Below are 13,127 nucleotides of genomic sequence, written 5' to 3'. Positions count from 1 at the left end.
CGCGTTGCCGCCCAAAAGTAAAAAACCAGAGCATTCCGAAGCTCGTAAATTCGCAACCGAGACCCCTTATTTCGAGCCTTCTTCTTCCCAAATACTGTTTTTCACCCTCCCGGTATTGTCCGATTCACAAAAGAGTCCGCCGGCTGTAAAAGCCAGGTGAACTCGCAACAAAAAAACGACGAAATATTTAAGAAATCCGCGCAACACTTGGAAATCAAGAGGCCATCCACGCCGGGCACGCTTCCGCGGGGAGTTCCGACGGGATCCGGTGCAATTTCCGCTTACGCGAACGCACCGATGCACGCCTCTTTCGAACAATTCGTTCGCATGCGCATCGACCCGCCTCAACGGGTCCTACCTTTCGAGTGCCCGTGAATTCGAGGCCGGGGCCCGGTTGCGAGTTATATTTTTATAAATAAAATTACTTCCAAGGATTATATTACCATAATCACTGAAATGGCTCTTGCTCAAGTGCAGCGGAAACAAAAAAAAAAAAAAAAAAATTAAAAAAAAAAAAAAAGAACGGAAAAAGGGGTGCAACACGAGGACTTCCCAGGAGGTCACCCATCCTAGTACTACTCTCGCCCAAGCACGCTTAACTGCGGAGTTCTGATGGGATCCGGTGCATTAGTGCTGGTATGATCGCACCCGTTCAATCACCGTAACAATTTGATTACATGCGCGTTGCCGCCCAAAAGTAAAAAACCAGAGCATTCCGAAGCTCGTAAATTCGCAACCGAGACCCCTTATTTCGAGCCTTCTTCTTCCCAAATACTGTTTTTCACCCTCCCGGTATTGTCCGATTCACAAAAGAGTCCGCCGGCTGTAAAAGCCAGGTGAACTCGCAACAAAAAAACGACGAAATATTTAAGAAATCCGCGCAACACTTGGAAATCAAGAGGCCATCCACGCCGGGCACGCTTCCGCGGGGAGTTCCGACGGGATCCGGTGCAATTTCCGCTTACGCGAACGCACCGATGCACGCCTCTTTCGAACAATTCGTTCGCATGCGCATCGACCCGCCTCAACGGGTCCTACCTTTCGAGTGCCCGTGAATTCGAGGCCGGGGCCCGGTTGCGAGTTATATTTTTATAAATAAAATTACTTCCAAGGATTATATTACCATAATCACTGAAATGGCTCTTGCTCAAGTGCAGCGGAAACAAAAAAAAAAAAAAAAAAATTAAAAAAAAAAAAAAAGAACGGAAAAAGGGGTGCAACACGAGGACTTCCCAGGAGGTCACCCATCCTAGTACTACTCTCGCCCAAGCACGCTTAACTGCGGAGTTCTGATGGGATCCGGTGCATTAGTGCTGGTATGATCGCACCCGTTCAATCACCGTAACAATTTGATTACATGCGCGTTGCCGCCCAAAAGTAAAAAACCAGAGCATTCCGAAGCTCGTAAATTCGCAACCGAGACCCCTTATTTCGAGCCTTCTTCTTCCCAAATACTGTTTTTCACCCTCCCGGTATTGTCCGATTCACAAAAGAGTCCGCCGGCTGTAAAAGCCAGGTGAACTCGCAACAAAAAAACGACGAAATATTTAAGAAATCCGCGCAACACTTGGAAATCAAGAGGCCATCCACGCCGGGCACGCTTCCGCGGGGAGTTCCGACGGGATCCGGTGCAATTTCCGCTTACGCGAACGCACCGATGCACGCCTCTTTCGAACAATTCGTTCGCATGCGCATCGACCCGCCTCAACGGGTCCTACCTTTCGAGTGCCCGTGAATTCGAGGCCGGGGCCCGGTTGCGAGTTATATTTTTATAAATAAAATTACTTCCAAGGATTATATTACCATAATCACTGAAATGGCTCTTGCTCAAGTGCAGCGGAAACAAAAAAAAAAAAAAAAAAAATTAAAAAAAAAAAAAAAGAACGGAAAAAGGGGTGCAACACGAGGACTTCCCAGGAGGTCACCCATCCTAGTACTACTCTCGCCCAAGCACGCTTAACTGCGGAGTTCTGATGGGATCCGGTGCATTAGTGCTGGTATGATCGCACCCGTTCAATCACCGTAACAATTTGATTACATGCGCGTTGCCGCCCAAAAGTAAAAAACCAGAGCATTCCGAAGCTCGTAAATTCGCAACCGAGACCCCTTATTTCGAGCCTTCTTCTTCCCAAATACTGTTTTTCACCCTCCCGGTATTGTCCGATTCACAAAAGAGTCCGCCGGCTGTAAAAGCCAGGTGAACTCGCAACAAAAAAACGACGAAATATTTAAGAAATCCGCGCAACACTTGGAAATCAAGAGGCCATCCACGCCGGGCACGCTTCCGCGGGGAGTTCCGACGGGATCCGGTGCAATTTCCGCTTACGCGAACGCACCGATGCACGCCTCTTTCGAACAATTCGTTCGCATGCGCATCGACCCGCCTCAACGGGTCCTACCTTTCGAGTGCCCGTGAATTCGAGGCCGGGGCCCGGTTGCGAGTTATATTTTTATAAATAAAATTACTTCCAAGGATTATATTACCATAATCACTGAAATGGCTCTTGCTCAAGTGCAGCGGAAACAAAAAAAAAAAAAAAAAAAATTAAAAAAAAAAAAAAAGAACGGAAAAAGGGGTGCAACACGAGGACTTCCCAGGAGGTCACCCATCCTAGTACTACTCTCGCCCAAGCACGCTTAACTGCGGAGTTCTGATGGGATCCGGTGCATTAGTGCTGGTATGATCGCACCCGTTCAATCACCGTAACAATTTGATTACATGCGCGTTGCCGCCCAAAAGTAAAAAACCAGAGCATTCCGAAGCTCGTAAATTCGCAACCGAGACCCCTTATTTCGAGCCTTCTTCTTCCCAAATACTGTTTTTCACCCTCCCGGTATTGTCCGATTCACAAAAGAGTCCGCCGGCTGTAAAAGCCAGGTGAACTCGCAACAAAAAAACGACGAAATATTTAAGAAATCCGCGCAACACTTGGAAATCAAGAGGCCATCCACGCCGGGCACGCTTCCGCGGGGAGTTCCGACGGGATCCGGTGCAATTTCCGCTTACGCGAACGCACCGATGCACGCCTCTTTCGAACAATTCGTTCGCATGCGCATCGACCCGCCTCAACGGGTCCTACCTTTCGAGTGCCCGTGAATTCGAGGCCGGGGCCCGGTTGCGAGTTATATTTTTATAAATAAAATTACTTCCAAGGATTATATTACCATAATCACTGAAATGGCTCTTGCTCAAGTGCAGCGGAAACAAAAAAAAAAAAAAAAAAATTAAAAAAAAAAAAAAAGAACGGAAAAAGGGGTGCAACACGAGGACTTCCCAGGAGGTCACCCATCCTAGTACTACTCTCGCCCAAGCACGCTTAACTGCGGAGTTCTGATGGGATCCGGTGCATTAGTGCTGGTATGATCGCACCCGTTCAATCACCGTAACAATTTGATTACATGCGCGTTGCCGCCCAAAAGTAAAAAACCAGAGCATTCCGAAGCTCGTAAATTCGCAACCGAGACCCCTTATTTCGAGCCTTCTTCTTCCCAAATACTGTTTTTCACCCTCCCGGTATTGTCCGATTCACAAAAGAGTCCGCCGGCTGTAAAAGCCAGGTGAACTCGCAACAAAAAAACGACGAAATATTTAAGAAATCCGCGCAACACTTGGAAATCAAGAGGCCATCCACGCCGGGCACGCTTCCGCGGGGAGTTCCGACGGGATCCGGTGCAATTTCCGCTTACGCGAACGCACCGATGCACGCCTCTTTCGAACAATTCGTTCGCATGCGCATCGACCCGCCTCAACGGGTCCTACCTTTCGAGTGCCCGTGAATTCGAGGCCGGGGCCCGGTTGCGAGTTATATTTTTATAAATAAAATTACTTCCAAGGATTATATTACCATAATCACTGAAATGGCTCTTGCTCAAGTGCAGCGGAAACAAAAAAAAAAAAAAAAAAATTAAAAAAAAAAAAAAAGAACGGAAAAAGGGGTGCAACACGAGGACTTCCCAGGAGGTCACCCATCCTAGTACTACTCTCGCCCAAGCACGCTTAACTGCGGAGTTCTGATGGGATCCGGTGCATTAGTGCTGGTATGATCGCACCCGTTCAATCACCGTAACAATTTGATTACATGCGCGTTGCCGCCCAAAAGTAAAAAACCAGAGCATTCCGAAGCTCGTAAATTCGCAACCGAGACCCCTTATTTCGAGCCTTCTTCTTCCCAAATACTGTTTTTCACCCTCCCGGTATTGTCCGATTCACAAAAGAGTCCGCCGGCTGTAAAAGCCAGGTGAACTCGCAACAAAAAAACGACGAAATATTTAAGAAATCCGCGCAACACTTGGAAATCAAGAGGCCATCCACGCCGGGCACGCTTCCGCGGGGAGTTCCGACGGGATCCGGTGCAATTTCCGCTTACGCGAACGCACCGATGCACGCCTCTTTCGAACAATTCGTTCGCATGCGCATCGACCCGCCTCAACGGGTCCTACCTTTCGAGTGCCCGTGAATTCGAGGCCGGGGCCCGGTTGCGAGTTATATTTTTATAAATAAAATTACTTCCAAGGATTATATTACCATAATCACTGAAATGGCTCTTGCTCAAGTGCAGCGGAAACAAAAAAAAAAAAAAAAAAATTAAAAAAAAAAAAAAAGAACGGAAAAAGGGGTGCAACACGAGGACTTCCCAGGAGGTCACCCATCCTAGTACTACTCTCGCCCAAGCACGCTTAACTGCGGAGTTCTGATGGGATCCGGTGCATTAGTGCTGGTATGATCGCACCCGTTCAATCACCGTAACAATTTGATTACATGCGCGTTGCCGCCCAAAAGTAAAAAACCAGAGCATTCCGAAGCTCGTAAATTCGCAACCGAGACCCCTTATTTCGAGCCTTCTTCTTCCCAAATACTGTTTTTCACCCTCCCGGTATTGTCCGATTCACAAAAGAGTCCGCCGGCTGTAAAAGCCAGGTGAACTCGCAACAAAAAAACGACGAAATATTTAAGAAATCCGCGCAACACTTGGAAATCAAGAGGCCATCCACGCCGGGCACGCTTCCGCGGGGAGTTCCGACGGGATCCGGTGCAATTTCCGCTTACGCGAACGCACCGATGCACGCCTCTTTCGAACAATTCGTTCGCATGCGCATCGACCCGCCTCAACGGGTCCTACCTTTCGAGTGCCCGTGAATTCGAGGCCGGGGCCCGGTTGCGAGTTATATTTTTATAAATAAAATTACTTCCAAGGATTATATTACCATAATCACTGAAATGGCTCTTGCTCAAGTGCAGCGGAAACAAAAAAAAAAAAAAAAAAATTAAAAAAAAAAAAAAAGAACGGAAAAAGGGGTGCAACACGAGGACTTCCCAGGAGGTCACCCATCCTAGTACTACTCTCGCCCAAGCACGCTTAACTGCGGAGTTCTGATGGGATCCGGTGCATTAGTGCTGGTATGATCGCACCCGTTCAATCACCGTAACAATTTGATTACATGCGCGTTGCCGCCCAAAAGTAAAAAACCAGAGCATTCCGAAGCTCGTAAATTCGCAACCGAGACCCCTTATTTCGAGCCTTCTTCTTCCCAAATACTGTTTTTCACCCTCCCGGTATTGTCCGATTCACAAAAGAGTCCGCCGGCTGTAAAAGCCAGGTGAACTCGCAACAAAAAAACGACGAAATATTTAAGAAATCCGCGCAACACTTGGAAATCAAGAGGCCATCCACGCCGGGCACGCTTCCGCGGGGAGTTCCGACGGGATCCGGTGCAATTTCCGCTTACGCGAACGCACCGATGCACGCCTCTTTCGAACAATTCGTTCGCATGCGCATCGACCCGCCTCAACGGGTCCTACCTTTCGAGTGCCCGTGAATTCGAGGCCGGGGCCCGGTTGCGAGTTATATTTTTATAAATAAAATTACTTCCAAGGATTATATTACCATAATCACTGAAATGGCTCTTGCTCAAGTGCAGCGGAAACAAAAAAAAAAAAAAAAAAATTAAAAAAAAAAAAAAAGAACGGAAAAAGGGGTGCAACACGAGGACTTCCCAGGAGGTCACCCATCCTAGTACTACTCTCGCCCAAGCACGCTTAACTGCGGAGTTCTGATGGGATCCGGTGCATTAGTGCTGGTATGATCGCACCCGTTCAATCACCGTAACAATTTGATTACATGCGCGTTGCCGCCCAAAAGTAAAAAACCAGAGCATTCCGAAGCTCGTAAATTCGCAACCGAGACCCCTTATTTCGAGCCTTCTTCTTCCCAAATACTGTTTTTCACCCTCCCGGTATTGTCCGATTCACAAAAGAGTCCGCCGGCTGTAAAAGCCAGGTGAACTCGCAACAAAAAAACGACGAAATATTTAAGAAATCCGCGCAACACTTGGAAATCAAGAGGCCATCCACGCCGGGCACGCTTCCGCGGGGAGTTCCGACGGGATCCGGTGCAATTTCCGCTTACGCGAACGCACCGATGCACGCCTCTTTCGAACAATTCGTTCGCATGCGCATCGACCCGCCTCAACGGGTCCTACCTTTCGAGTGCCCGTGAATTCGAGGCCGGGGCCCGGTTGCGAGTTATATTTTTATAAATAAAATTACTTCCAAGGATTATATTACCATAATCACTGAAATGGCTCTTGCTCAAGTGCAGCGGAAACAAAAAAAAAAAAAAAAAAAATTAAAAAAAAAAAAAAAGAACGGAAAAAGGGGTGCAACACGAGGACTTCCCAGGAGGTCACCCATCCTAGTACTACTCTCGCCCAAGCACGCTTAACTGCGGAGTTCTGATGGGATCCGGTGCATTAGTGCTGGTATGATCGCACCCGTTCAATCACCGTAACAATTTGATTACATGCGCGTTGCCGCCCAAAAGTAAAAAACCAGAGCATTCCGAAGCTCGTAAATTCGCAACCGAGACCCCTTATTTCGAGCCTTCTTCTTCCCAAATACTGTTTTTCACCCTCCCGGTATTGTCCGATTCACAAAAGAGTCCGCCGGCTGTAAAAGCCAGGTGAACTCGCAACAAAAAAACGACGAAATATTTAAGAAATCCGCGCAACACTTGGAAATCAAGAGGCCATCCACGCCGGGCACGCTTCCGCGGGGAGTTCCGACGGGATCCGGTGCAATTTCCGCTTACGCGAACGCACCGATGCACGCCTCTTTCGAACAATTCGTTCGCATGCGCATCGACCCGCCTCAACGGGTCCTACCTTTCGAGTGCCCGTGAATTCGAGGCCGGGGCCCGGTTGCGAGTTATATTTTTATAAATAAAATTACTTCCAAGGATTATATTACCATAATCACTGAAATGGCTCTTGCTCAAGTGCAGCGGAAACAAAAAAAAAAAAAAAAAAAATTAAAAAAAAAAAAAAAGAACGGAAAAAGGGGTGCAACACGAGGACTTCCCAGGAGGTCACCCATCCTAGTACTACTCTCGCCCAAGCACGCTTAACTGCGGAGTTCTGATGGGATCCGGTGCATTAGTGCTGGTATGATCGCACCCGTTCAATCACCGTAACAATTTGATTACATGCGCGTTGCCGCCCAAAAGTAAAAAACCAGAGCATTCCGAAGCTCGTAAATTCGCAACCGAGACCCCTTATTTCGAGCCTTCTTCTTCCCAAATACTGTTTTTCACCCTCCCGGTATTGTCCGATTCACAAAAGAGTCCGCCGGCTGTAAAAGCCAGGTGAACTCGCAACAAAAAAACGACGAAATATTTAAGAAATCCGCGCAACACTTGGAAATCAAGAGGCCATCCACGCCGGGCACGCTTCCGCGGGGAGTTCCGACGGGATCCGGTGCAATTTCCGCTTACGCGAACGCACCGATGCACGCCTCTTTCGAACAATTCGTTCGCATGCGCATCGACCCGCCTCAACGGGTCCTACCTTTCGAGTGCCCGTGAATTCGAGGCCGGGGCCCGGTTGCGAGTTATATTTTTATAAATAAAATTACTTCCAAGGATTATATTACCATAATCACTGAAATGGCTCTTGCTCAAGTGCAGCGGAAACAAAAAAAAAAAAAAAAAAAATTAAAAAAAAAAAAAAAGAACGGAAAAAGGGGTGCAACACGAGGACTTCCCAGGAGGTCACCCATCCTAGTACTACTCTCGCCCAAGCACGCTTAACTGCGGAGTTCTGATGGGATCCGGTGCATTAGTGCTGGTATGATCGCACCCGTTCAATCACCGTAACAATTTGATTACATGCGCGTTGCCGCCCAAAAGTAAAAAACCAGAGCATTCCGAAGCTCGTAAATTCGCAACCGAGACCCCTTATTTCGAGCCTTCTTCTTCCCAAATACTGTTTTTCACCCTCCCGGTATTGTCCGATTCACAAAAGAGTCCGCCGGCTGTAAAAGCCAGGTGAACTCGCAACAAAAAAACGACGAAATATTTAAGAAATCCGCGCAACACTTGGAAATCAAGAGGCCATCCACGCCGGGCACGCTTCCGCGGGGAGTTCCGACGGGATCCGGTGCAATTTCCGCTTACGCGAACGCACCGATGCACGCCTCTTTCGAACAATTCGTTCGCATGCGCATCGACCCGCCTCAACGGGTCCTACCTTTCGAGTGCCCGTGAATTCGAGGCCGGGGCCCGGTTGCGAGTTATATTTTTATAAATAAAATTACTTCCAAGGATTATATTACCATAATCACTGAAATGGCTCTTGCTCAAGTGCAGCGGAAACAAAAAAAAAAAAAAAAAAAATTAAAAAAAAAAAAAAAGAACGGAAAAAGGGGTGCAACACGAGGACTTCCCAGGAGGTCACCCATCCTAGTACTACTCTCGCCCAAGCACGCTTAACTGCGGAGTTCTGATGGGATCCGGTGCATTAGTGCTGGTATGATCGCACCCGTTCAATCACCGTAACAATTTGATTACATGCGCGTTGCCGCCCAAAAGTAAAAAACCAGAGCATTCCGAAGCTCGTAAATTCGCAACCGAGACCCCTTATTTCGAGCCTTCTTCTTCCCAAATACTGTTTTTCACCCTCCCGGTATTGTCCGATTCACAAAAGAGTCCGCCGGCTGTAAAAGCCAGGTGAACTCGCAACAAAAAAACGACGAAATATTTAAGAAATCCGCGCAACACTTGGAAATCAAGAGGCCATCCACGCCGGGCACGCTTCCGCGGGGAGTTCCGACGGGATCCGGTGCAATTTCCGCTTACGCGAACGCACCGATGCACGCCTCTTTCGAACAATTCGTTCGCATGCGCATCGACCCGCCTCAACGGGTCCTACCTTTCGAGTGCCCGTGAATTCGAGGCCGGGGCCCGGTTGCGAGTTATATTTTTATAAATAAAATTACTTCCAAGGATTATATTACCATAATCACTGAAATGGCTCTTGCTCAAGTGCAGCGGAAACAAAAAAAAAAAAAAAAAAAATTAAAAAAAAAAAAAAAGAACGGAAAAAGGGGTGCAACACGAGGACTTCCCAGGAGGTCACCCATCCTAGTACTACTCTCGCCCAAGCACGCTTAACTGCGGAGTTCTGATGGGATCCGGTGCATTAGTGCTGGTATGATCGCACCCGTTCAATCACCGTAACAATTTGATTACATGCGCGTTGCCGCCCAAAAGTAAAAAACCAGAGCATTCCGAAGCTCGTAAATTCGCAACCGAGACCCCTTATTTCGAGCCTTCTTCTTCCCAAATACTGTTTTTCACCCTCCCGGTATTGTCCGATTCACAAAAGAGTCCGCCGGCTGTAAAAGCCAGGTGAACTCGCAACAAAAAAACGACGAAATATTTAAGAAATCCGCGCAACACTTGGAAATCAAGAGGCCATCCACGCCGGGCACGCTTCCGCGGGGAGTTCCGACGGGATCCGGTGCAATTTCCGCTTACGCGAACGCACCGATGCACGCCTCTTTCGAACAATTCGTTCGCATGCGCATCGACCCGCCTCAACGGGTCCTACCTTTCGAGTGCCCGTGAATTCGAGGCCGGGGCCCGGTTGCGAGTTATATTTTTATAAATAAAATTACTTCCAAGGATTATATTACCATAATCACTGAAATGGCTCTTGCTCAAGTGCAGCGGAAACAAAAAAAAAAAAAAAAAAAATTAAAAAAAAAAAAAAAGAACGGAAAAAGGGGTGCAACACGAGGACTTCCCAGGAGGTCACCCATCCTAGTACTACTCTCGCCCAAGCACGCTTAACTGCGGAGTTCTGATGGGATCCGGTGCATTAGTGCTGGTATGATCGCACCCGTTCAATCACCGTAACAATTTGATTACATGCGCGTTGCCGCCCAAAAGTAAAAAACCAGAGCATTCCGAAGCTCGTAAATTCGCAACCGAGACCCCTTATTTCGAGCCTTCTTCTTCCCAAATACTGTTTTTCACCCTCCCGGTATTGTCCGATTCACAAAAGAGTCCGCCGGCTGTAAAAGCCAGGTGAACTCGCAACAAAAAAACGACGAAATATTTAAGAAATCCGCGCAACACTTGGAAATCAAGAGGCCATCCACGCCGGGCACGCTTCCGCGGGGAGTTCCGACGGGATCCGGTGCAATTTCCGCTTACGCGAACGCACCGATGCACGCCTCTTTCGAACAATTCGTTCGCATGCGCATCGACCCGCCTCAACGGGTCCTACCTTTCGAGTGCCCGTGAATTCGAGGCCGGGGCCCGGTTGCGAGTTATATTTTTATAAATAAAATTACTTCCAAGGATTATATTACCATAATCACTGAAATGGCTCTTGCTCAAGTGCAGCGGAAACAAAAAAAAAAAAAAAAAAAATTAAAAAAAAAAAAAAAGAACGGAAAAAGGGGTGCAACACGAGGACTTCCCAGGAGGTCACCCATCCTAGTACTACTCTCGCCCAAGCACGCTTAACTGCGGAGTTCTGATGGGATCCGGTGCATTAGTGCTGGTATGATCGCACCCGTTCAATCACCGTAACAATTTGATTACATGCGCGTTGCCGCCCAAAAGTAAAAAACCAGAGCATTCCGAAGCTCGTAAATTCGCAACCGAGACCCCTTATTTCGAGCCTTCTTCTTCCCAAATACTGTTTTTCACCCTCCCGGTATTGTCCGATTCACAAAAGAGTCCGCCGGCTGTAAAAGCCAGGTGAACTCGCAACAAAAAAACGACGAAATATTTAAGAAATCCGCGCAACACTTGGAAATCAAGAGGCCATCCACGCCGGGCACGCTTCCGCGGGGAGTTCCGACGGGATCCGGTGCAATTTCCGCTTACGCGAACGCACCGATGCACGCCTCTTTCGAACAATTCGTTCGCATGCGCATCGACCCGCCTCAACGGGTCCTACCTTTCGAGTGCCCGTGAATTCGAGGCCGGGGCCCGGTTGCGAGTTATATTTTTATAAATAAAATTACTTCCAAGGATTATATTACCATAATCACTGAAATGGCTCTTGCTCAAGTGCAGCGGAAACAAAAAAAAAAAAAAAAAAAATTAAAAAAAAAAAAAAAGAACGGAAAAAGGGGTGCAACACGAGGACTTCCCAGGAGGTCACCCATCCTAGTACTACTCTCGCCCAAGCACGCTTAACTGCGGAGTTCTGATGGGATCCGGTGCATTAGTGCTGGTATGATCGCACCCGTTCAATCACCGTAACAATTTGATTACATGCGCGTTGCCGCCCAAAAGTAAAAAACCAGAGCATTCCGAAGCTCGTAAATTCGCAACCGAGACCCCTTATTTCGAGCCTTCTTCTTCCCAAATACTGTTTTTCACCCTCCCGGTATTGTCCGATTCACAAAAGAGTCCGCCGGCTGTAAAAGCCAGGTGAACTCGCAACAAAAAAACGACGAAATATTTAAGAAATCCGCGCAACACTTGGAAATCAAGAGGCCATCCACGCCGGGCACGCTTCCGCGGGGAGTTCCGACGGGATCCGGTGCAATTTCCGCTTACGCGAACGCACCGATGCACGCCTCTTTCGAACAATTCGTTCGCATGCGCATCGACCCGCCTCAACGGGTCCTACCTTTCGAGTGCCCGTGAATTCGAGGCCGGGGCCCGGTTGCGAGTTATATTTTTATAAATAAAATTACTTCCAAGGATTATATTACCATAATCACTGAAATGGCTCTTGCTCAAGTGCAGCGGAAACAAAAAAAAAAAAAAAAAAAATTAAAAAAAAAAAAAAAGAACGGAAAAAGGGGTGCAACACGAGGACTTCCCAGGAGGTCACCCATCCTAGTACTACTCTCGCCCAAGCACGCTTAACTGCGGAGTTCTGATGGGATCCGGTGCATTAGTGCTGGTATGATCGCACCCGTTCAATCACCGTAACAATTTGATTACATGCGCGTTGCCGCCCAAAAGTAAAAAACCAGAGCATTCCGAAGCTCGTAAATTCGCAACCGAGACCCCTTATTTCGAGCCTTCTTCTTCCCAAATACTGTTTTTCACCCTCCCGGTATTGTCCGATTCACAAAAGAGTCCGCCGGCTGTAAAAGCCAGGTGAACTCGCAACAAAAAAACGACGAAATATTTAAGAAATCCGCGCAACACTTGGAAATCAAGAGGCCATCCACGCCGGGCACGCTTCCGCGGGGAGTTCCGACGGGATCCGGTGCAATTTCCGCTTACGCGAACGCACCGATGCACGCCTCTTTCGAACAATTCGTTCGCATGCGCATCGACCCGCCTCAACGGGTCCTACCTTTCGAGTGCCCGTGAATTCGAGGCCGGGGCCCGGTTGCGAGTTATATTTTTATAAATAAAATTACTTCCAAGGATTATATTACCATAATCACTGAAATGGCTCTTGCTCAAGTGCAGCGGAAACAAAAAAAAAAAAAAAAAAAATTAAAAAAAAAAAAAAAGAACGGAAAAAGGGGTGCAACACGAGGACTTCCCAGGAGGTCACCCATCCTAGTACTACTCTCGCCCAAGCACGCTTAACTGCGGAGTTCTGATGGGATCCGGTGCATTAGTGCTGGTATGATCGCACCCGTTCAATCACCGTAACAATTTGATTACATGCGCGTTGCCGCCCAAAAGTAAAAAACCAGAGCATTCCGAAGCTCGTAAATTCGCAACCGAGACCCCTTATTTCGAGCCTTCTTCTTCCCAAATACTGTTTTTCACCCTCCCGGTATTGTCCGATTCACAAAAGAGTCCGCCGGCTGTAAAAGCCAGGTGAACTCGCAACAAAAAAACGACGAAATATTTAAGAAA

At 47.7% G+C, this 13,127-nt stretch overlaps 19 non-coding genes across 19 annotated transcripts; all 19 read right to left on the bottom strand.

Moving 5' to 3' along the window:
- Positions 1–531: 531 nt before the first annotated feature.
- LOC130812018 (5S ribosomal RNA) lies at positions 532–650 on the bottom strand. The gene has a single exon (XR_009041625.1). It is a non-coding gene; the product is annotated as a 5S ribosomal RNA (ribosomal RNA).
- Positions 651–1,211: 561 nt separating this feature from the next.
- LOC130812017 (5S ribosomal RNA) lies at positions 1,212–1,330 on the bottom strand. Its single transcript, XR_009041624.1, has one exon. It is a non-coding gene; the product is annotated as a 5S ribosomal RNA (ribosomal RNA).
- A 562-nt stretch (positions 1,331–1,892) lies between these two features.
- On the bottom strand, positions 1,893–2,011 carry LOC130812015 (5S ribosomal RNA). The gene has a single exon (XR_009041622.1). It is a non-coding gene; the product is annotated as a 5S ribosomal RNA (ribosomal RNA).
- A 562-nt stretch (positions 2,012–2,573) lies between these two features.
- LOC130812014 (5S ribosomal RNA) lies at positions 2,574–2,692 on the bottom strand. The gene has a single exon (XR_009041621.1). It is a non-coding gene; the product is annotated as a 5S ribosomal RNA (ribosomal RNA).
- A 561-nt stretch (positions 2,693–3,253) lies between these two features.
- Positions 3,254–3,372, bottom strand: LOC130812013 (5S ribosomal RNA). The gene has a single exon (XR_009041620.1). It is a non-coding gene; the product is annotated as a 5S ribosomal RNA (ribosomal RNA).
- A 561-nt stretch (positions 3,373–3,933) lies between these two features.
- On the bottom strand, positions 3,934–4,052 carry LOC130812012 (5S ribosomal RNA). Its single transcript, XR_009041619.1, has one exon. It is a non-coding gene; the product is annotated as a 5S ribosomal RNA (ribosomal RNA).
- A 561-nt stretch (positions 4,053–4,613) lies between these two features.
- Positions 4,614–4,732, bottom strand: LOC130812011 (5S ribosomal RNA). Its single transcript, XR_009041618.1, has one exon. It is a non-coding gene; the product is annotated as a 5S ribosomal RNA (ribosomal RNA).
- A 561-nt stretch (positions 4,733–5,293) lies between these two features.
- LOC130812010 (5S ribosomal RNA) lies at positions 5,294–5,412 on the bottom strand. The gene has a single exon (XR_009041617.1). It is a non-coding gene; the product is annotated as a 5S ribosomal RNA (ribosomal RNA).
- A 561-nt stretch (positions 5,413–5,973) lies between these two features.
- On the bottom strand, positions 5,974–6,092 carry LOC130812009 (5S ribosomal RNA). Its single transcript, XR_009041616.1, has one exon. It is a non-coding gene; the product is annotated as a 5S ribosomal RNA (ribosomal RNA).
- Positions 6,093–6,654: 562 nt separating this feature from the next.
- On the bottom strand, positions 6,655–6,773 carry LOC130812008 (5S ribosomal RNA). Its single transcript, XR_009041615.1, has one exon. It is a non-coding gene; the product is annotated as a 5S ribosomal RNA (ribosomal RNA).
- A 562-nt stretch (positions 6,774–7,335) lies between these two features.
- On the bottom strand, positions 7,336–7,454 carry LOC130812007 (5S ribosomal RNA). Its single transcript, XR_009041614.1, has one exon. It is a non-coding gene; the product is annotated as a 5S ribosomal RNA (ribosomal RNA).
- A 562-nt stretch (positions 7,455–8,016) lies between these two features.
- LOC130812006 (5S ribosomal RNA) lies at positions 8,017–8,135 on the bottom strand. Its single transcript, XR_009041613.1, has one exon. It is a non-coding gene; the product is annotated as a 5S ribosomal RNA (ribosomal RNA).
- Positions 8,136–8,697: 562 nt separating this feature from the next.
- LOC130812004 (5S ribosomal RNA) lies at positions 8,698–8,816 on the bottom strand. Its single transcript, XR_009041611.1, has one exon. It is a non-coding gene; the product is annotated as a 5S ribosomal RNA (ribosomal RNA).
- A 562-nt stretch (positions 8,817–9,378) lies between these two features.
- Positions 9,379–9,497, bottom strand: LOC130812003 (5S ribosomal RNA). The gene has a single exon (XR_009041610.1). It is a non-coding gene; the product is annotated as a 5S ribosomal RNA (ribosomal RNA).
- Positions 9,498–10,059: 562 nt separating this feature from the next.
- LOC130812002 (5S ribosomal RNA) lies at positions 10,060–10,178 on the bottom strand. The gene has a single exon (XR_009041609.1). It is a non-coding gene; the product is annotated as a 5S ribosomal RNA (ribosomal RNA).
- A 562-nt stretch (positions 10,179–10,740) lies between these two features.
- Positions 10,741–10,859, bottom strand: LOC130812000 (5S ribosomal RNA). The gene has a single exon (XR_009041608.1). It is a non-coding gene; the product is annotated as a 5S ribosomal RNA (ribosomal RNA).
- Positions 10,860–11,421: 562 nt separating this feature from the next.
- Positions 11,422–11,540, bottom strand: LOC130811999 (5S ribosomal RNA). Its single transcript, XR_009041607.1, has one exon. It is a non-coding gene; the product is annotated as a 5S ribosomal RNA (ribosomal RNA).
- Positions 11,541–12,102: 562 nt separating this feature from the next.
- On the bottom strand, positions 12,103–12,221 carry LOC130811998 (5S ribosomal RNA). The gene has a single exon (XR_009041606.1). It is a non-coding gene; the product is annotated as a 5S ribosomal RNA (ribosomal RNA).
- A 562-nt stretch (positions 12,222–12,783) lies between these two features.
- LOC130811997 (5S ribosomal RNA) lies at positions 12,784–12,902 on the bottom strand. The gene has a single exon (XR_009041605.1). It is a non-coding gene; the product is annotated as a 5S ribosomal RNA (ribosomal RNA).
- Positions 12,903–13,127: the final 225 nt, after the last annotated feature.

This window comes from Amaranthus tricolor, chromosome 4 (assembly GCF_026212465.1).
Source record: "Amaranthus tricolor cultivar Red isolate AtriRed21 chromosome 4, ASM2621246v1, whole genome shotgun sequence".
Classification (NCBI taxonomy): Eukaryota; Viridiplantae; Streptophyta; class Magnoliopsida; order Caryophyllales; family Amaranthaceae; genus Amaranthus; species Amaranthus tricolor.
The sequence above is the reverse complement of the archived record's forward strand: the minus strand, read 5'-3'. Positions and strand labels throughout refer to the sequence as shown.